The following is a 21,513-nucleotide window of genomic DNA, read 5'->3' on the forward strand; positions in this document are numbered from 1 at the left end:
GTGACCGCTTTAAGTATCGTTAAAGCAAATGATTGAAGCTTCCACTCACTGTCAATGTTGTGTGCAGTCACGCCGAGGTAATTGTGATTGCTCACCGAGGTCCAGTGATCTCCAGTCAAGGCAATATATTCGACCTTCGCCAATGCGTCAGCTTTTGCAGTCTTTTTGGTGTCATATAGCTGCTGAATTTTAAATGTGATAGTGCTTTTGGATGGCAGCTTATAAATTGTGTCAGATGACGCAATCTGCAACATCTCCCTTAACCTCCTGTCCTCGACCATTGAAATTGGCCTGCAGTCCATTGCAATTCTGTTGGTTAACCTGTCACTAGTAGATTTACTAAACTTTAGTCTGAACGCCTCCACCAGTGTAGCTTGTCGAGTCTGGTTGCTACTGTTAGCACCAGTGGCTGAACTGACCTTCGACTCCGAGCTCACGACTATGTGCTTCGCGTTGAGGTAATATTTCAAGCTCGAACATTTTTCTTTACTACTGAAGTGTTTTCATTCAGGAGGACCCTCAAGGTCATGGGGCTTGACCATAGAGCGTGACAAAAGGTCACAGAGCGCGATTAATTATTATTATTTATTTTTAACGCTTTATTTTTTCTATAATTAATTTATCAAAGTTAACGCGTTATATTGGCAGCCTTAGTAAATATGTTAAGTAAGAGATCTCACATTTGTAAATGTTGTGGTGCCCCCTATCTTTTTGTTATAGTTGAAAATTACCAATATTTAAGTGTTTGTTAAAAGAAAAGTTAAACAAAAGGAGGAAATGATTTCTGAATGTATAACTGAAGAACAATGTGTAAATTTGTGAAGTTAGTAAGAGGTCTCACTATTGTAAATGTTGTGGAGACCCCTGTCATTTTGGGGAATTTTGCACTACTATTCAATTAGAATTCATAATTTTATGTATTCATTTTAATTTTTTTATTTAAAAAATATAACTGTAGTTACCATATGAAAGTTAAAAATAACCAAATTGTAAACATTAAGTAAATATTCTGCTTGAAAATAAGTGTCTTATACAAAAGTGCTGTTTTCTCAGCTTTTTGTTTTGTTTTTTTATGAAACTTGCCGATGTTCAAGTGCTGATAGAAAAAGAATGAATAAAGCTAGAATAATTTTTTTATGTATATGAAAACAGAAGCTCTGATCTTTCTTTTGATGTATTCACTATTTACATATTCAAAGAACAAGATATTCTGTAGGTCTTCAAAGATTGGTGAATATGATCAGAATTAAGTAAGATGGCCTTTAGGTACTCCGTTCCCTTTTCCTGGAACAAACTACAGGCCAGCTGGCGTCTGAGTGAACTGGGGTCTACATTTTTTCCATACTAAATATGTATGTGCGACAAAAACCCGGAAATGGCGTGCACACACAATAATTCATATTTATAAAACCGTTCGTACGCACACCTGCACGCAATGTTCCCTTTAAAAATCACGATCCATCTGGAAATGTGCGCATGGAGATTAGACCCATGTTTTGCCCTCTACATGCCCACATTCCACCATAAACGGCCAATGCAAAGCAGCTTGGAATGAAATGCATACAAACGAGGGGGCAGATCAAACGTTTCCAGCTCTGGATCCCAATGAAACCCGGAAAGTTTAGACAAAGAAAATAAACTTTCTGATTCAGAAACAAAGGAGCTTGTGAATGAAATGAAGGATAAAATGGACATATCGGTAGTTTACTACAGCAGGAGGATCACACAAAAAATCAGAGAATGACACCACGTTGCTGCTGCATTCATACTGTCCTATGTGCCAAAACATCCACCGTTTATCATTACACACAAGTATATCTGCAATGTTTAAATGTTTACGGTAGACACACTGATTTCTTCATATATTGACAGAGAGGACATGTCAGTCAGCTGCAGTCTCCTTCACTCTATGATATTATAAATCAAAAGTTTGATCAACGAACAAAAACTTTTAATTGTTGGCCACATTTTTTCGTGGGAAACTCCATCTGCTCTTTGACTAATTATGAGGATATACAGTATATGCCTAATGAGATGCCCCGACTTAATGTCCACACTGAACAGAAAGTTCACCACACAGAGCGCTGGACACAATCCGTGTCAACACCCAACAGTGTTAAATTGTACTGTAGTGCAACCTACACAGTGTTGCCAACTCCTCAGTAAGGAAAGTAGCTATTGGCTGCCCTAAGAGTAGCTAGAAGTCGCTAAATGACGTCATCACCTAATTTGCATAATCTGCCAATTGCCAAATATGAACTACAATTTTTTTTTTCTGGTTTCATGACCCACTTTACATAAATCAATTGTGTCCTGTATTGTTAAATGTTAGAATATAAAATTTAATCAAACGACTGCACGAGTGAAATGCAGTGTTTTATTTTTGTGTGAAAGTGAAGAAACATTTACATGTAGCTCTGTAAGCCAGGGCGGGAAGAGCAGCGGCTTCGTTGCAGTCTGGACGCAGAGTGGTGAGGGTCTCCTCTCTGCTCTGACTGCAGCTGGGTCTGTTGCGCGAGGCTAGATTGACAGCCTCTGAGTGCTTATGGAAGGGGGAGGGGCTCACGGCAGCACCCGCTGCACGTTGAGGACAGTAACTGCAGAGCAATGCGTGCTTTCACGTCAGTTTCTAACACCAAAAAATCTCCAATAACACCAGAAAAAGTCGCTAGATTTGTCGCTAGTAGCTTTTGACAAAAAAAAAAGTCGCCAAGAGGGTTTGGAAAGTCGCCAGATGGCGACAAAGTGGCCAAGTTGGCAACACTGAACCTACAGTACAATTTAACACAACTAAATGCCAACCCCCCGTTTCCTTGGTGAGTGACCCCCTCCCCCCATACACATAATGTCCACACTTGAATTATTTACACAATAAATACGTGCAGTTGATGAAGATGTGTGAAGCCATCGCCGTGTCTCTGTGTGCTCTGTGTAGGGTTGCCACCAGTCCCGTAAAATACGGAATCGTCCCGTATTTTACACTTTAATATTGCGTCCCGTTTTGAATCAATACGGGACGCGGTTTGTCCCGTACTTCCAAGATGCCTTGAACTCAGCATCAATCAGCCCGATTCAGCCGGCTAGTTTCCGCCTCCTCAGATCGTCCATTGGTTTGTTTGGTTCTTTTTTAGCATGAGCAATGAGAGCTCTGATTGGGTGAGAGAAAGTCATAGGAGTCAGAAGGAAACATGTCTCTGATACCGCACTGTGCACCATTGAAATGTAAACTGATGCAGAAATACAGACGTGAGTAGAAAGTAATGTCGGGCTTGACAGTGTCAGTGAAAATTAATATAATGTAAAGGAAACTATTGTAGGCCTACTATTTTCTCCGATGTTTATAGATAGGTTATTCCAGTAGTTTGGATAGTGTGAATATTTTTCGGTACATAAAACAAAAAGATGACATTTATTTTAGCCAAATCTGTATTCACACTATGGCCTGGGCGAGATATCATCAATACAACATCAATATATCAACACTAGACACTTATAGTTCAAATAGTTCAAAACCATATTAATAGTATCATTCATGAGAAAACAACAAAAACGACAGACAGAAGGACAGAATAAATGAATAAAAATACTATTAGATTCGTACCGTTTATTTAATTAAAAATCTGTCATTTTACTGCTCCCCTCTATGTTACAGCAGTGTCAAAAGCACTTCAATATTACTCTGTTAATGAATTAATGTTAAGTTAATAACTTTATTTTGAAGTTAAGTTGTAAATTAAATAGGCCTAGCTAGTAGTAAGCATCTGCTGAAGTTGTGTTAGGTGCATTTCATTGTGCATACATTACTGTATCTGCCTTTACACTGAAGTTTTGCGTTTTTGTAAATTATTTCAGAAAATAAAGTGTTAATAAAGGACCTTAAAACTTTAAGTATGACTCTTGTTACATCATTAAAACCACGTTTTAAATCATGATTCACCACAACTGGTGCCCCACCCCACCGTTGGGCCAGTGGTGGTCAGGCCCCTACTGAGTTGCACTACATGCGCGATTATAGCCTAAATAAAACCGTCAGTTTGAATGATTATGATGACGTGGATCTGTCAGTAAAGTTTGATATTTAGTGAAATAAAATGTGGAAGAGACATCAATATGTATCCGCAGGCTTCAATTCACCACTTCGCCATCTGTGTCGCCAATTTCCCATGCCTCCAAAATGTACGTATGACTGGGTCAGAGTTTGCCTACCAGTGCGCACATTTTACTGTCAGGTTTGTTTTTATAGATCACAAACTGTGCATGGGAAAAGGCGTAGGCCTACGTCAGTTTCAGACCCCGTTTTGTGCGTACGCAACAGGGCCCGTTCAAGGTTCAACAAACCCTCAGTCTAAGCTTGAGCTCTGAGTTGATTTACTCTCAGGTGGGAAACTCTGAGTTTTCGGTTCCAGATCAGCAGATTTCAATTTGTTAAGTCAACTCTGAGTAGGTCCACTCGGTGTTCAGCTCTTGCACCGCGATTATAAAAGCCACCATGAATGGAGCCCCGAATCTACAATTCACCATGGCAACAGGTGACAAAAAAGAGATCCTCGTACTTTAACCATCTCGAAATATAACAATATCTTCATGTGGCCATAGGCTACGATGTAATGAACAGTTTTATTGAGGAAAAAAAAGTAACACTGCTGCAGTGCAGCGGCAAAGGAGAGAAAAGTGGTGTAAGATAAAACAACTGCTCGCGTAAGCGAGTAAAGTCTATTAATTAAAATATCTAATCAGAATTAGGCTATTATATTGCAGGTCAAAACTGGTGGAATGGTAGGCCATTACACCTTTCATTGAGATGCAATCCAGCAGAAGAAAAGCAACTTGAAATATAAGAACATAGGCTCATATATTTAAGCTTAACTTAATTCAGAGTCTATTTGAATGTGCATTAACTTTTCCCCAACATAATGCTGTATTCACACACATAGGCTAAATGTCCTCTCAGCTTTATCCCGTTTAGTTTTTTAATTAACCCTAATTAAATGAACATCTCCTGACCTTAATGTTTGGCTCTAATTCCCTGCAGAGTAGCCTAATGCAGCCCCTTCATACCGATGCTCAACTAAATGCCATGTTTGATAAAATAGTTTGTCTTATACGCTGTAGTATTGCCACCCTAACATATATTAAAACAACCTGGATTTTTATTCAGACAAACGGTGAATCTTCACTAACGCGTGTGATACGGACTGAATGAAAGAATGAGGAAATTAAACAGCGTTTCTGGCTCTGAAAGAGGGCGGAGACCGAGAGAAACTCTGGGTTCATTGAAGAAAACCTGCTCCCAACCAGGTTAGCTTCACAGACTCAGTTACCATAGTAACTGACTCAGAGCTAAAGTAACTTCTCCCTCTGGAACGGGCTGGAGTTACCCCTCTTTCTCGAGTGTGAGTGACCTCCCCTTCTGAAACGGAATACCCAGAGTTTCTCTCATTTCAGGGTTAACTAACTCAGAGTTTGCACAAAACCTTCTTTCAGAAACATGCCCATGTTCACTCTAGTGGAATTTAAAGCGATGCTGAAAGACTACAAATCTAAATCAATTGGGAGTTATCTTTGTTAATAGCCCTGCATTGGACACTTGACTTTTCTTGACCTTTTAATGTGTTTGTATGATGTTGTTGTGTGTATTGGCCATGCATCTACTTAGGGTTTTTGATCTCTGTTACTTAAATGTTTTTTATTATTTTATTTGCCACTGATGTACCCAGGTCTCTCTTGAAAATGAGATTACAAAATCTCATTGAGACTACCTGGTAAAATAAAGGTAAAATAACCATTCTAGAATACTCTGGCGGGGAAAGTGTTAATGACGACGAAAACACGAAAACTAGTGAAAATACAATCCCAACTTTTAAGTTCAAAGAAAGCTACATAAACCAGACAGCAAGCTACTATGAGCCCTCCAACCAACGTTTTCTAAATCACTACAAAACAGATAAACAATCAACTTACAGATTTTTTTTTTTTTTTGGACGAGCCCCCATTTGTTACAACCAGCTCATGTAGGCTCTAACATTCAATGGAGGTCCAAACAGTCAAATTGCTTCCATTGCCATTGCCATTATTTTACATGTCGGGATTAAGCTGAGCCTGGACATACCCCTTTTTAATTTCCAGTGACTGCAATTTACTGAACCACTGAACCACCAATCCTCGACACAAGGGATGCTGGGTAGCCGATGCACGCATTCAGCGCCACCATGAGGTCTCCACAGCACTATGGTGGATTGTTTGCCAAATTTGGTAAATTTATTTACATGTCTGGTTCAAGGTAAGCCTGGACACAATCCTTTTTCATTTCCAGTGACTGCAGTTTACTGTCAACTTGGACTTTGTGTGAGTTTGACATTTTTGCTAAGAAAAGAACTCTTAAGAGGTCACTGTGGCTAAGTGGTCTGAAGTGCTGAGTTGGAGTGGCAGCTCCCCTAGTTTGGTGCGTTGGAAGCCAGCTTCTGAAAAAAATGCTGTCGACTGAACAGGGAGCTTCTTGTTGTAACAATGTAGAGAGCCCTGGGAAAATGTTTTTCATAGAATTGTTAGACTTCAAGTGTCCTGAGCTGTGTTGCACTGCAAAACTTTGTCTGTGTCTCTGGCACAAAAAACAGCAACAGATTGTTTGCCAAATTTGGTAAGCACTTTCCTGTTCCCCTTCAAAGTCATTCATAATCCCTTTGGTGATCTTCTGACTTATCATCCAGTGTCTTCATTGGGTAAAAACTGCAATTATTTTACATGTCTGGTTCAAGGTCAGCCTGGACACAATCCTTTTTCATTTCCAGTGACTGCAGTTTACTGTTAACTTGGACTTTGTGTGAGTTTGACATTTTTGCTAAGAAAAGAACTCTTAAGAGGTCACTGTGGCTAAGTGGTCTGAAGTGCTGAGTTGGAGTGGCAGCTCCCCTAGTTTGGTGCGTTGGAAGCCAGCTTCTGAAAAAAATGCTGTCGACTGAACAGGGAGCTTCTTGTTGTAACAATGTAGAGAGTCCTGGGAAAATGTTTTTTATAAAATTGTTAGACTTCAAGTGTCCTGAGCTGTGTTGCACTGCACAAGTTTGTCTGTGTCTCTGGCACAAAAAACAGCAACGGATCCCGTTATTCAACTTCAAGTGTTGTGATTCACAATGAGCGCAACAGACAACAGTTGATCCTTTGTAGCAGTATCATATCTGCACTTTCTAACATTGTAAGACCAAGTCAAAAATCCTGGCTGCATTGGCCGGGAATCGAACCCTCGCCTCCCGCTTGGCAGTCAAGAAGTAAGAAGTCCCTGAGAGGGACTAAAAAATTCACTGTCACAATCCCAAATTCTCATTTTATTTTACCTACCATGTATGAATTCCTCTCCTTGGACCATTTCCTTATTTTTTTATTCCTTAGATGTACAGAGAGTTAACTTTTACTCACCTCACCTTGAGAGTAGGGCTAGCGTAAAGCCCCTTTCTTAGGTGGTAAGTAATGGGACTGCTGGTAGAACGAATATTTCTCCCCGTCGGGGAATCGAACCCCGGTCTTCCGCGTGACAGGCGGAGATACTGTCCACTATACTAATGAGGACTTCTGTGGTGCTGCTTTTGGCTCGTAAACGGGCTGATGGCAGCGTTCCAGTATTTACCAGGACTATACAGAGAACCTGAGGAAAGCATGTCCAACTTCGGGGTCCGATTCATAAAATAGGGATAGGGTAGGGTGAGGGTTGAGGAAAGCATGTCCAACTACAGGATCCGATATATAAAATACAGCCTGGACACAATCCTTTTTCATTTCCAGTGACTGCAGTTTACTGCCAATCGAACCCGGGCTTCCCACGTGGCAGGCGAGAATTCTACCATTGAACCACCAATGCTCGACACAAGGCATGATGGGTACCAGACGCGCGCATACAGCGCCACCATGAGGTCTCCACAGCACTTTGTTGGATTGTTTGCCAAATTTGGTAAGCACTCTCCTGTTCCCCTTCCAAGTCATTCATAATCCCTTTGGTGATCTTCTGACTTATCATCCAGTGTCTTCATCGGGTAAAAACTGCAATTATTTTACATGTCTGGTTCAAGGTCAGCCTGGACACAATCCTTTTTCATTTCCAGTGACTGCAGTTTACTGTCAACTTGGACTTTGTGTGAGTTTGACATTTTTGCTAAGAAAAGGACTCCTAAGAGGTCACTTTGGCTAAGTGGTCTCAAGTGCTGAGTTGGAGTGGCAGCTCCCCTAGTTTGGTGCGTTGGAAGCCAGCTTCTGAAAAAAATGCTGTCGACTGAACAGGGAGCTTCTTGTTGTAACAATGTAAAGAGTCCTGGGAAAATGTTTTTCATAGAATTGTTAGACTTCAAGTGTCCTGAGCTGTGTTGCACTGCACAAGTTTGTCTGTGTCTCTAGGACAAAAAACAGCAACGGATCCCGTTATTCAACTTCAAGTGTTGTGATTCACAATGAGCGCAACAGACAACAGTTGATCCTTTGTAGCAGTATCATATCTGCACTTTCTAACATTGTAAGACCAAGTCAAAATCCTGGCTGCATTGGCCGGGAATCGAACCAGGGCCTCCCGCGTGGCAGGTAAGAAGTAAGAAGTAAGAAGTCCCTGAGAGGGACTAAAAAATTCACTGTCACAATCCCAAATTCTCATTTTATTTTACCTACCATGTATGAATTCCTCTCCTTGGACCATTTCCTTATTTTTTTATTCCTTAGATGTACAGAGAGTTAACTTTTACTCACCTCACCTTGAGAGTAGGGCTAGCGTAAAGCCCCTTTCTTAGGTGGTAAGTAATGGGACTGCTGGTAGAAAGAATATTTCTCCCCGTCGGGGAATCGAACCCCGGTCTTCCGCGTGACAGGCGGAGATACTGTCCACTATACTAACGAGGACTTCTGTGGTGCTGTTTTTGGCTCGTAAACGGGCTGATGGCAGCGTTCCAGTATTTACCAGGACTATACAGAGAACCTGAGGAAAGCATGTCCAACTTCGGGGTCCGATTCATAAAATAGGGATAGGGTAGGGTGAGGGTTGAGGAAAGCATGTCCAACTACAGGATCCGATATATAAAATACAGCCTGGACACAATCCTTTTTCATTTCCAGTGACTGCAGTTTACTGCCAATCGAACCCGGGCTTCCCACGTGGCAGGCGAGAATTCTACCATTGAACCACCAATGCTCGACACAAGGCATGATGGGTACCAGACGCGCGCATACAGCGCCATCATCCAGTGTCTTCATCGGGTAAAAACTGCAATTATTTTACATGTCTGGTTCAAGGTCAGCCTGGACACAATCCTTTTTCATTTCCAGTGACTGCAGTTTACTGTCAACTTGGACTTTGTGTGAGTTTGACATTTTTGCTAAGAAAAGAACTCCTAAGAGGTCACTTTGGCTAAGTGGTCTCAAGTGCTGAGTTGGAGTGGCAGCTCCCCTAGTTTGGTGCGTTGGAAGCCAGCTTCTGAAAAAAATGCTGTCGACTGAACAGGGAGCTTCTTGTTGTAACAATGTAAAGAGTCCTGGGAAAATGTTTTTCATAGAATTGTTAGACTTCAAGTGTCCTGAGCTGTGTTGCACTGCACAAGTTTGTCTGTGTCTCTGGGACAAAAAACAGCAACGGATCCCGTTATTCAACTTCAAGTGTCGTGATTCACAATGAGCGCAACAGACAACAGTTGATCCTTTGTAGCAGTATCATATCTGCACTTTCTAACATTGTAAGACCAAGTCAAAATCCTGGCTGCATTGGCCGGGAATCGAACCCGGGCCTCCCGCGCCCGCATCGAGAATTGTTTAGCTAAAAGCCCTAAACCGTTTCCCATTCATTCTCTATGGTAGTGCTAAACCACTACGGATGTAGTATACTTTTGGCCACTACGACTTAGTGGCGCTGTCCCGAGTTTTTCTTCAGAGCGAACTGCGGTGGAGACAAGACACTATCTACTTTCTTCGAATTCTCATCACGCAGTATTCACTAATCAAAGGTAAGAGACTTTGTTTGGCATAAATTTAAAACTATAGGGTCAATTTATTATTATTTATTTTCTCTGTCAGACAATATTGGTGCAATAACGTGATAAATTACACTATCAAACTTGATTTAACAAACAAACGTTATCTATTTAATGGTCAAGTAAAGTAAACTTTTATCAGGACCATGGTGTTACACTATCTTTCAGAGTCAAATTAAGTCTTAACTACAATATCAAATGTCATTTTGTTCCTCAATTATTTGATAGGAACTCCTCTCCTGCCCCATTTGCCCCTCTCCAAACTCATACACTTAAACTCAGGTGCTTAGGCACACACAGTTTTTTTCCCACATCTACTGCCCCTCTCACTCCCCCCTCTATTCTTGCTCACACATGCTGTGCTTTCCTCCTCCTGCTGCTCCCACCCCACCCTCTTACCCTTTAGTTCTCAGGTAGACTCTCAGATGTACAGAAACACACACACACACACACACACACACACACACACACACACACACACACACACACACTTCCTCCCCCTTAGATCCCAGAGTAGGTGAAGATCAGAAAGGTGTGAAAAACTATTGCCTTTTTAGCCTTCTGAACTTTTTAGTGAAGATCATAGAAGTTTTGCCGCTGTAAAATATTTAATTGGCCATTTCTATTTGAGTGGGATTAATATGTGATCTGAAATATTCTGGTATTTTTTTCACAAATATATTCTCACTGTATCTGATTAAAATGAATCTAAAATTCTATTATTTTCTTTTAGGTAAAGATGCACAAGAAAGTGTTGTTCTTCCCGGGGAAAGTCTGTGTTGTGTTCCGCAAGGGACCACTCGGATTTCTCCTCTAGGAGCCGTCAAAGGAAGCCAGAAGAATTAAGGAGGACTCCACTCTGCAGGACAAGTCTGCCCCCATACGGGCTGACCTTGTTCAGCAGAATGCTCTGGCTGTGGTCCGTCGGAGAGGAGGGGATGAAAATCTGCTTTTAAGATTTATACTTTCAGTCCTACAAGTTTTTAATGATTGGTGTGGGCTTTGTTTTATGTTACAGATCTGCTTTAGTCTGGGGTGCCTCTGTCTGCTTCAGCTGCCTCTCTAAGTTCATTTTAAATGTTCACCTTTGATCTGTACTTTGTCTTGTTTGAGGCAACTGCAGAAAAAACTCTCACACATGTAGCATGTGGCAAAGTAAGGAGTGTAGCTATCTTTTCTAACTGCCGTTGTACAGCTAGAGCTGAGGGCAAGATATGACTTACCATATTTTCTTGTCTTTGTTTTCAAAGTTGTGACTTCTGCTGTAGATTAATTGTCACCCTGGCATTTACCTGGAAGTCCTACAACACAATTTGCCATGCTTTGCTGGCAATGCAAAACGATGTGGATTGCTTTTATTTAAGCTCGATGCCTTCAACTGTCATAACCATGGGCCCCACTTTGGGAATCACTGGTTTAAGAGGATGTTAAATTAACCTTGTATTTATAACTTTCACTGAATGTTCTGATGCTGCTTTTTATCTTATACCACCCTACTTCCACCCACCATCCATTATAACTTGCTTGTAAATTAAACTATTTTCATGAAAAAATTGAAATTTATTGTCTTTTTTACTGCTTGGAATTAAAATAATATAGCTTCTTTTCAACTTAAATGTGCCATTTATATACAAAACCTTCTGTCTCATGTGCTTTATGGGGTCTGAATAAAAATGCTAAGATGTACTGCTGCCAGTTCACCAACATGGACATTTTAATGCGGTTTCAAACTTTTATATTACTTTTTAGAAGGTGTGCATGATTTAATCTGTACACAAAACAAGGAAATCAATGACATATTCAGATCTTAGTAAATAGTAGTAAATTAGATTTTTAAACTAAAATGATTTATACATGTACTTCAGGTACTTCACTCTCAATAAACAAGGTAACAACAAAGGGAATCTATTAAAGTCAATATTAAACAATGTGTTTCATCACAACACAATAGCCTAAATCACATCTCAGATTTGTCTCAGTGGGGATTTGAAGCAAGCATTCGAACACCTTGGAAAAAAAAAAAGATACTTTAATCCTATTGGCTGATTTTCTGTTACAGCTATTCGCAACTTGCCCCCGCGCCCGCATCGAGAATTGTTTAGCTAAAAGCCCTAAACCGTTTCCCATTCATTCTCTATGGTAGTGCTAAACCACTACGGATGTAGTATACTTTTGGCCACTACGACTTAGTGGCGCTGTCCCGAGTTTTTCTTCAGAGCGAACTGCGGTGGAGACAAGACACTATCTACTTTCTTCGAATTCTCATCACGCAGTATTCACTAATCAAAGGTAAGAGACTTTGTTTGGCATAAATTTAAAACTATAGGGTCAATTTATTATTATTTATTTTCTCTGTCAGACAATATTGGTGCAATAACGTGATAAATTACACTATCAAACTTGATTTAACAAACAAACGTTATCTATTTAATGGTCAAGTAAAGTAAACTTTTATCAGGACCATGGTGTTACACTATCTTTCAGAGTCAAATTAAGTCTTAACTACAATATCAAATGTCATTTTGTTCCTCAATTATTTGATAGGAACTCCTCTCCTGCCCCATTTGCCCCTCTCCAAACTCATACACTTAAACTCAGGTGCTTAGGCACACACAGTTTTTTTCCCACATCTACTGCCCCTCTCACTCCCCCCTCTATTCTTGCTCACACATGCTGTGCTTTCCTCCTCCTGCTGCTCCCACCCCACCCTCTTACCCTTTAGTTCTCAGGTAGACTCTCAGATGTACAGAAACACACACACACACACACACACACACACACACACACACACACACACACACACACACTTCCTCCCCCTTAGATCCCAGAGTAGGTGAAGATCAGAAAGGTGTGAAAAACTATTGTCTTTTTAGCCTTCTGAACTTTTTAGTGAAGATCATAGAAGTTTTGCCGCTGTAAAATATTTAATTGGCCATTTCTATTTGAGTGGGATTAATATGTGATCTGAAATATTCTGGTATTTTTTTCACAAATATATTCTCACTGTATCTGATTAAAATGAATCTAAAATTCTATTATTTTCTTTTAGGTAAAGATGCACAAGAAAGTGTTGTTCTTCCCGGGGAAAGTCTGTGTTGTGTTCCGCAAGGGACCACTCGGATTTCTCCTCTAGGAGCCGTCAAAGGAAGCCAGAAGAATTAAGGAGGACTCCACTCTGCAGGACAAGTCTGCCCCCATACGGGCTGACCTTGTTCAGCAGAATGCTCTGGCTGTGGTCCGTCGGAGAGGAGGGGATGAAAATCTGCTTTTAAGATTTATACTTTCAGTCCTACAAGTTTTTAATGATTGGTGTGGGCTTTGTTTTATGTTACAGATCTGCTTTAGTCTGGGGTGCCTCTGTCTGCTTCAGCTGCCTCTCTAAGTTCATTTTAAATGTTCACCTTTGATCTGTACTTTGTCTTGTTTGAGGCAACTGCAGAAAAAACTCTCACACATGTAGCATGTGGCAAAGTAAGGAGTGTAGCTATCTTTTCTAACTGCCGTTGTACAGCTAGAGCTGAGGGCAAGATATGACTTACCATATTTTCTTGTCTTTGTTTTCAAAGTTGTGACTTCTGCTGTAGATTAATTGTCACCCTGGCATTTACCTGGAAGTCCTACAACACAATTTGCCATGCTTTGCTGGCAATGCAAAACGATGTGGATTGCTTTTATTTAAGCTCGATGCCTTCAACTGTCATAACCATGGGCCCCACTTTGGGAATCACTGGTTTAAGAGGATGTTAAATTAACCTTGTATTTATAACTTTCACTGAATGTTCTGATGCTGCTTTTTATCTTATACCACCCTACTTCCACCCACCATCCATTATAACTTGCTTGTAAATTAAACTATTTTCATGAAAAAATTGAAATTTATTGTCTTTTTTACTGCTTGGAATTAAAATAATATAGCTTCTTTTCAACTTAAATGTGCCATTTATATACAAAACCTTCTGTCTCATGTGCTTTATGGGGTCTGAATAAAAATGCTAAGATGTACTGCTGCCAGTTCACCAACATGGACATTTTAATGCGGTTTCAAACTTTTATATTACTTTTTAGAAGGTGTGCATGATTTAATCTGTACACAAAACAAGGAAATCAATGACATATTCAGATCTTAGTAAATAGTAGTAAATTAGATTTTTAAACTAAAATGATTTATACATGTACTTCAGGTACTTCACTCTCAATAAACAAGGTAACAACAAAGGGAATCTATTAAAGTCAATATTAAACAATGTGTTTCATCACAACACAATAGCCTAAATCACATCTCAGATTTGTCTCAGTGGGGATTTGAAGCAAGCATTCGAACACCTTGGAAAAAAAAAAAGATACTTTAATCCTATTGGCTGATTTTCTGTTACAGCTATTCGCAACTTGCCCCCGCGTGGCAGGCGAGAATTCTACCATTGAACCACCAATGCTCGACACAAGGCATTATGGGTACCAGACGCGCGCAAACAGCGCCACCATGAGGTCTCCACAGCACTTTGTTGGAACGGGCTGATGGCAGCGTTCCAGTATTTACCAGGACTATACAGAGAACCTGAGGAAAGCATGTCCAACTTCGGGGTCCGATTCATAAAATAGGGATTGGGTAGGGTGAGGGTTGAGGAAAGCATGTCCAACTACAGGATCCGATATATAAAACACAGCCTGGACACAATCCTTTTTTATTTCCAGTGACTGCAGTTTACTGTCAATCGAACCCGGGCCTCCCACGTGGCAGGCGAGAATTCTACCATTGAACCACCAATGCTCGACACAAGGCATGATGGGTACCAGACGCGCGCATACAGCGCCACCATGAGGTCTCCACAGCACTTTGTTGGATTGTTTGTCAAATTTGGTAAGCACTCTCCTGTTCCCCTTCCAAGTCATTCATAATCCCTTTGGTGATCTTCTGACTTATCATCCAGTGTCTTCATCGGGTAAAAACTGCAATTATTTTACATGTCTGGTTCAAGGTCAGGCTGGACACAATCCTTTTTCATTTCCAGTGACTGCAGTTTACTGTCAACTTGGACTTTGTGTGAGTTTGACATTTTTGCTAAGAAAAGGACTCCTAAGAGGTCACTTTGGCTAAGTGGTCTCAAGTGCTGAGTTGGAGTGGCAGCTCCCCTAGTTTGGTGCGTTGGAAGCCAGCTTCTGAAAAAAATGCTGTCGACTGAACAGGGAGCTTCTTGTTGTAACAATGTAAAGAGTCCTGGGAAAATGTTTTTCATAGAATTGTTAGACTTCAAGTGTCCTGAGCTGTGTTGCACTGCACAAGTTTGTCTGTGTCTCTAGGACAAAAAACAGCAACGGATCCCGTTATTCAACTTCAAGTGTTGTGATTCACAATGAGCGCAACAGACAACAGTTGATCCTTTGTAGCAGTATCATATCTGCACTTTCTAACATTGTAAGACCAAGTCAAAATCCTGGCTGCATTGGCCGGGAATCGAACCAGGGCCTCCCGCGTGGCAGGTAAGAAGTAAAAAGTAAGAAGTCCCTGAGAGGGACTAAAAAATTCACTGTCACAATCCCAAATTTTCATTTTATTTTACCTAACATGTATGAATTCCTCTCCTTGGACCATTTCCTTATTTTTTTATTCCTTAGATGTACAGAGAGTTAACTTTTACTCACCTCACCTTGAGAGTAGGGCTAGCGTAAAGCCCCTTTCTTAGGTGGTAAGTAATGGGACTGCTGGTAGAAAGAATATTTCTCCCCGTCGGGGAATCGAACCCCGGTCTTCCGCGTGACAGGCGGAGATACTGTCCACTATACTAACGAGGACTTCTGTGGTGCTGTTTTTGGATCGTAAACGGGCTGATGGCAGCGTTCCAGTATTTACCAGGACTATACAGAGAACCTGAGGAAAGCATGTCCAACTTCGGGGTCCGATTCATAAAATAGGGATAGGGTAGGGTGAGGGTTGAGGAAAGCATGTCCAACTACAGGATCCGATATATAAAATACAGCCTGGACACAATCCTTTTTCATTTCCAGTGACTGCAGTTTACTGTCAATCGAACCCGGGCCTCCCACGTGGCAGGCGAGAATTCTACCATTGAACCACCAATGCTCGACACAAGGCATGATGGGTACCAGACGCGCGCATACAGCGCCACCATGAGGTCTCCACAGCACTTTGTTGGATTGTTTGCCAAATTTGGTAAGCACTCTCCTGTTCCCCTTCCAAGTCATTCATAATCCCTTTGGTGATCTTCTGATTTATCATCCAGTGTCTTCATCGGGAAAAAAATGCAATTATTTTACATGTCTGGTTCAAGGTCAGCCTGGACACAATCCTTTTTCATTTCCAGTGACTGCAGTTTACTGTCAACTTGGACTTTGTGTGAGTTTGACATTTTTGCTAAGAAAAGAACTCCTAAGAGGTCACTTTGGCTAAGTGGTCTCAAGTGCTGAGTTGGAGTGGCAGCTCCCCTAGTTTGGTGCGTTGGAAGCCAGCTTCTGAAAAAAATGCTGTCGACTGAACAGGGAGCTTCTTGTTGTAACAATGTAAAGAGTCCTGGGAAAATGTTTTTCATAGAATTGTTAGACTTCAAGTGTCCTGAGCTGTGTTGCACTGCACAAGTTTGTCTGTGTCTCTGGGACAAAAAACAGCAACGGATCCCGTTATTCAACTTCAAGTGTTGTGATTCACAATGAGCGCAACAGACAACAGTTGATCCTTTGTAGCAGTATCATATCTGCACTTTCTAACATTGTAAGACCAAGTCAAAATCCTGGCTGCATTGGCCGGGAATCGAACCCGGGCCTCCCGCGTGGCAGGCGAGAATTCTACCATTGAACCACCAATGCTCGACACAAGGTATTATGGGTACCAGACGCGCGCAAACAGCGCCACCATGAGGTCTCCACAGCACTTTGTTGGAACGGGCTGATGGCAGCGTTCCAGTATTTACCAGGACTATACAGAGAACCTGAGGAAAGCATGTCCAACTTCGGGGTCCGATTCATAAAATAGGGATAGGGTAGGGTGAGGGTTGAGGAAAGCATGTCCAACTACAGGATCCGATATATAAAATACAGCCTGGACACAATCCTTTTTCATTTCCAGTGACTGCAGTTTACTGTCAATCGAACCCGGGCCTCCCACGTGGCAGGCGAGAATTCTACCATTGAACCACCAATGCTCGACACAAGGCATGATGGGTACCAGACGCGCGCATACAGCGCCACCATGAGGTCTCCACAGCACTTTGTTGGATTGTTTGCCAAATTTGGTAAGCACTCTCCTGTTCCCCTTCCAAGTCATTCATAATCCCTTTGGTGATCTTCTGATTTATCATCCAGTGTCTTCATCGGGAAAAAAATGCAATTATTTTACATGTCTGGTTCAAGGTCAGCCTGGACACAATCCTTTTTCATTTCCAGTGACTGCAGTTTACTGTCAACTTGGACTTTGTGTGAGTTTGACATTTTTGCTAAGAAAAGAACTCCTAAGAGGTCACTTTGGCTAAGTGGTCTCAAGTGCTGAGTTGGAGTGGCAGCTCCCCTAGTTTGGTGCGTTGGAAGCCAGCTTCTGAAAAAAATGCTGTCGACTGAACAGGGAGCTTCTTGTTGTAACAATGTAAAGAGTCCTGGGAAAATGTTTTTCATAGAATTGTTAGACTTCAAGTGTCCTGAGCTGTGTTGCACTGCACAAGTTTGTCTGTGTCTCTGGGACAAAAAACAGCAACGGATCCCGTTATTCAACTTCAAGTGTTGTGATTCACAATGAGCGCAACAGACAACAGTTGATCCTTTGTAGCAGTATCATATCTGCACTTTCTAACATTGTAAGACCAAGTCAAAATCCTGGCTGCATTGGCCGGGAATCGAACCCGGGCCTCCCGCGTGGCAGGCGAGAATTCTACCATTGAACCACCAATGCTCGACACAAGGTATTATGGGTACCAGACGCGCGCAAACAGCGCCACCATGAGGTCTCCACAGCACTTTGTTGGAACGGGCTGATGGCAGCGTTCCAGTATTTACCAGGACTATACAGAGAACCTGAGGAAAGCATGTCCAACTTCGGGGTCCGATTCATAAAATAGGGATAGGGTAGGGTGAGGGTTGAGGAAAGCATGTCCAACTACAGGATCCGATATATAAAATACAGCCTGGACACAATCCTTTTTCATTTCCAGTGACTGCAGTTTACTGTCAATCGAACCCGGGCTTCCCACGTGGCAGGCGAGAATTCTACCATTGAACCACCAATGCTCGACACAAGGCATGATGGGTACCAGACGCGTGCATACAGCGCCATCATCCAGTGTCTTCATCGGGTAAAAACTGCAATTATTTTACATGTCTGGTTCAAGGTCAGCCTGGACACAATCCTTTTTCATTTCCAGTGACTGCAGTTTACTGTCAACTTGGACTTTGTGTGAGTTTGACATTTTTGCTCAGAAAAGAACTCCTAAGAGGTCACTTTGGCTAAGTGGTCTCAAGTGCTGAGTTGGAGTGGCAGCTCCCCTAGTTTGGTGCGTTGGAAGCCAGCTTCTGAAAAAAATGCTGTCGACTGAACAGGGAGCTTCTTGTTGTAACAATGTAAAGAGTCCTGGGAAAATGTTTTTCATAGAATTGTTAGACTTCAAGTGTCCTGAGCTGTGTTGCACTGCACAAGTTTGTCTGTGTCTCTGGGACAAAAAACAGCAACGGATCCCGTTATTCAACTTCAAGTGTTGTGATTCACAATGAGCGCAACAGACAACAGTTGATCCTTTGTAGCAGTATCATATCTGCACTTTCTAACATTGTAAGACCAAGTCAAAATCCTGGCTGCATTGGCCGGGAATCGAACCCGGGCCTCCCGCGTGGCAGGCAAGAAGTAAGAAGTAAGAAGTCCCTGAGAGGGACTAAAAAATTCACTGTCACAATCCCAAATTCTCATTTTGTTTTACCTACCATGTATGAATTCCTCTCCTTGGACCATTTCCTTATTTTTTTATTCCTTAGATGTACAGAGAGTTAACTTTTACTCACCTCACCTTGAGAGTAGGGCTAGCGTAAAGCCCCTTTCTTAGGTGGTAAGTAATGGGACTGCTGGTAGAAAGAATATTTCTCCCCGTCGGGGAATCGAACCCCGGTCTTCCGCGTGACAGGCGGAGATACTGTCCACTATACTAACGAGGACTTCTGTGGTGTTGTTTTTGGCTCGTAAACGGGCTGATGGCAGCGTTCCAGTATTTACCAGGACTATACAGAGAACCTGAGGAAAGCATGTCCAACTTCGGGGTCCGATTCATAAAATAGGGATAGGGTAGGGTGAGGGTTGAGGAAAGCATGTCCAACTACAGGATCCGATATATAAAATACAGCCTGGACACAATCCTTTTTCATTTCCAGTGACTGCAGTTTACTGTCAATCAAACCCGGGCCTCCCACGTGGCAGGCGAGAATTCTACCATTGAACCACCAATGCTCGACACAAGGCATGATGGGTACCAGACGCGCGCATACAGCGCCACCATGAGGTCTCCACAGCACTTTGTTGGATTGTTTGTCAAATTTGGTAAGCACTCTCCTGTTCCCCTTCCAAGTCATTCATAATCCCTTTGGTGATCTTCTGACTTATCATCCAGTGTCTTCATCGGGTAAAAACTGCAATTATTTTACATGTCTGGTTCAAGGTCAGCCTGGACACAATCCTTTTTCATTTCCAGTGACTGCAGTTTACTGTCAACTTGGACTTTGTGTGAGTTTGACATTTTTGCTAAGAAAAGAACTCCTAAGAGATCACTTTGGCTAAGTGGTCTCAAGTGCTGAGTTGGAGTGGCAGCTCCCCTAGTTTGGTGCGTTGGAAGCCAGCTTCTGAAAAAAATGCTGTCGACTGAACAGGGAGCTTCTTGTTGTAACAATGTAAAGAGTCCTGGGAAAATGTTTTTCATAGAATTGTTAGACTTCAAGTGTCCTGAGCTGTGTTGCACTGCACAAGTTTGTCTGTGTCTCTGGGACAAAAAACAGCAACGGATCCCGTTATTCAACTTCAAGTGTTGTGATTCACAATGAGCGCAACAGACAACAGTTGATCCTTTGTAGCAGTATCATATCTGCACTTTCTAACATTGTAAGACCAAGTCAAAATCCTGGCTGCATTGGCCGGGAATCGAACCCGGGCCTCCCGCGTGGCAGGCAAGAAGTAAGAAGTAAGAAGTCCCTGAGAGGGACTAAAAAATTCACTGTCACAATCCCAAATTCTCATTTTATTTTACCTACCATGTATGAATTACTCTCCTTGGACCATTTCCTTATTTTTTTTATTCCTTAGATGTACAGAGAGTTAACTTTTACTCACCTCACCTTGAGAGTAGGGCTAGCGTAAAGCCCCTTTCTTAGGTGGTAAGTAATGGGACTGCTGAATAGAAAGAATATTTCTCCCTGTCGGGGAATCGAACCCCGGTCTTCCGCGTGACAGGCGGAGATACTGTCCACTATACTAACGAGGACTTCTGTGGTGCTGTTTTTGGCTCGTAAGCGGGCTGATGGCAGCATTCCAGTATTTACCAGGACTATACAGAGAACCTGAGGAAAGCATGTCCAACTTCGGGGTCCGATTCATAAAATAGGGATAGGGTAGGGTGAGGGTTGAGGAAAGCATGTCCAACTACAGGATCCGATATATAAAATACAGCCTGGACACAATCCTTTTTCATTTCCAGTGACTGCAGTTTACTGCCAATCGAACCCGGGCTTCCCACGTGGCAGGCGAGAATTCTACCATTGAACCACCAATGCTCGACACAAGGCATGATGGGTACCAGACGCACGCATACAGCGCCATCATCCAGTGTCTTCATCGGGTAAAAACTGCAATTATTTTACATGTCTGGTTCAAGGTCAGCCTGGACACAATCCTTTTTCATTTCCAGTGACTGCAGTTTACTGTCAACTTGGACTTTGTGTGAGTTTGACATTTTTGCTAAGAAAAGAACTCCTAAGAGGTCACTTTGGCTAAGTGGTCTCAAGTGCTGAGTTGGAGTGGCAGCTCCCCTAGTTTGGTGCGTTGGAAGCCAGCTTCTGAAAAAAATGCTGTCGACTGAACAGGGAGCTTCTTGTTGTAACAATGTAAAGAGTCCTGGGAAAATGTTTTTCATAGAATTGTTAGACTTCAAGTGTCCTGAGCTGTGTTGCACTGCACAAGTTTGTCTGTGTCTCTGGGACAAAAAACAGCAACGGATCCCGTTATTCAACTTCAAGTGTTGTGATTCACAATGAGCGCAACAGACAACAGTTGATCCTTTGTAGCAGTATCATATCTGCACTTTCTAACATTGTAAGACCAAGTCAAAATCCTGGCTGCATTGGCCGGGAATCGAACCCGGGCCTCCCGCGTGGCAGGCAAGAAGTAAGAAGTAAGAAGTCCCTGAGAGGGACTAAAAAATTCACTGTCACAATCCCAAATTCTCATTTTGTTTTACCTACCATGTATGAATTCCTCTCCTTGGACCATTTCCTTATTTTTTTATTCCTTAGATGTACAGAGAGTTAACTTTTACTCACCTCACCT

The 21,513-nt window shown here is 42.0% G+C and overlaps 6 non-coding genes across 6 annotated transcripts; all 6 read right to left on the bottom strand.

The window, feature by feature from the left end:
* Window positions 1–8,802: 8,802 nt before the first annotated feature.
* trnad-guc (transfer RNA aspartic acid (anticodon GUC)) lies at window positions 8,803–8,874 on the bottom strand. Its single transcript has one exon. It is a non-coding gene; the product is annotated as a tRNA-Asp (tRNA).
* Window positions 8,875–15,713: 6,839 nt separating this feature from the next.
* Window positions 15,714–15,785, bottom strand: trnad-guc (transfer RNA aspartic acid (anticodon GUC)). The gene has a single exon. It is a non-coding gene; the product is annotated as a tRNA-Asp (tRNA).
* Window positions 15,786–16,743: 958 nt separating this feature from the next.
* trnag-gcc (transfer RNA glycine (anticodon GCC)) lies at window positions 16,744–16,814 on the bottom strand. The gene has a single exon. It is a non-coding gene; the product is annotated as a tRNA-Gly (tRNA).
* Window positions 16,815–17,818: 1,004 nt separating this feature from the next.
* On the bottom strand, window positions 17,819–17,889 carry trnag-gcc (transfer RNA glycine (anticodon GCC)). Its single transcript has one exon. It is a non-coding gene; the product is annotated as a tRNA-Gly (tRNA).
* A 1,178-nt stretch (window positions 17,890–19,067) lies between these two features.
* On the bottom strand, window positions 19,068–19,139 carry trnad-guc (transfer RNA aspartic acid (anticodon GUC)). The gene has a single exon. It is a non-coding gene; the product is annotated as a tRNA-Asp (tRNA).
* Window positions 19,140–20,380: 1,241 nt separating this feature from the next.
* Window positions 20,381–20,452, bottom strand: trnad-guc (transfer RNA aspartic acid (anticodon GUC)). Its single transcript has one exon. It is a non-coding gene; the product is annotated as a tRNA-Asp (tRNA).
* Between the last annotated feature and the right edge of the window lie 1,061 nt (window positions 20,453–21,513).

The sequence above is a fragment of the Labrus bergylta genome, chromosome 9, assembly GCF_963930695.1.
Source record: "Labrus bergylta chromosome 9, fLabBer1.1, whole genome shotgun sequence".
NCBI lineage: Eukaryota > Metazoa > Chordata > Actinopteri > Labriformes > Labridae > Labrus > Labrus bergylta.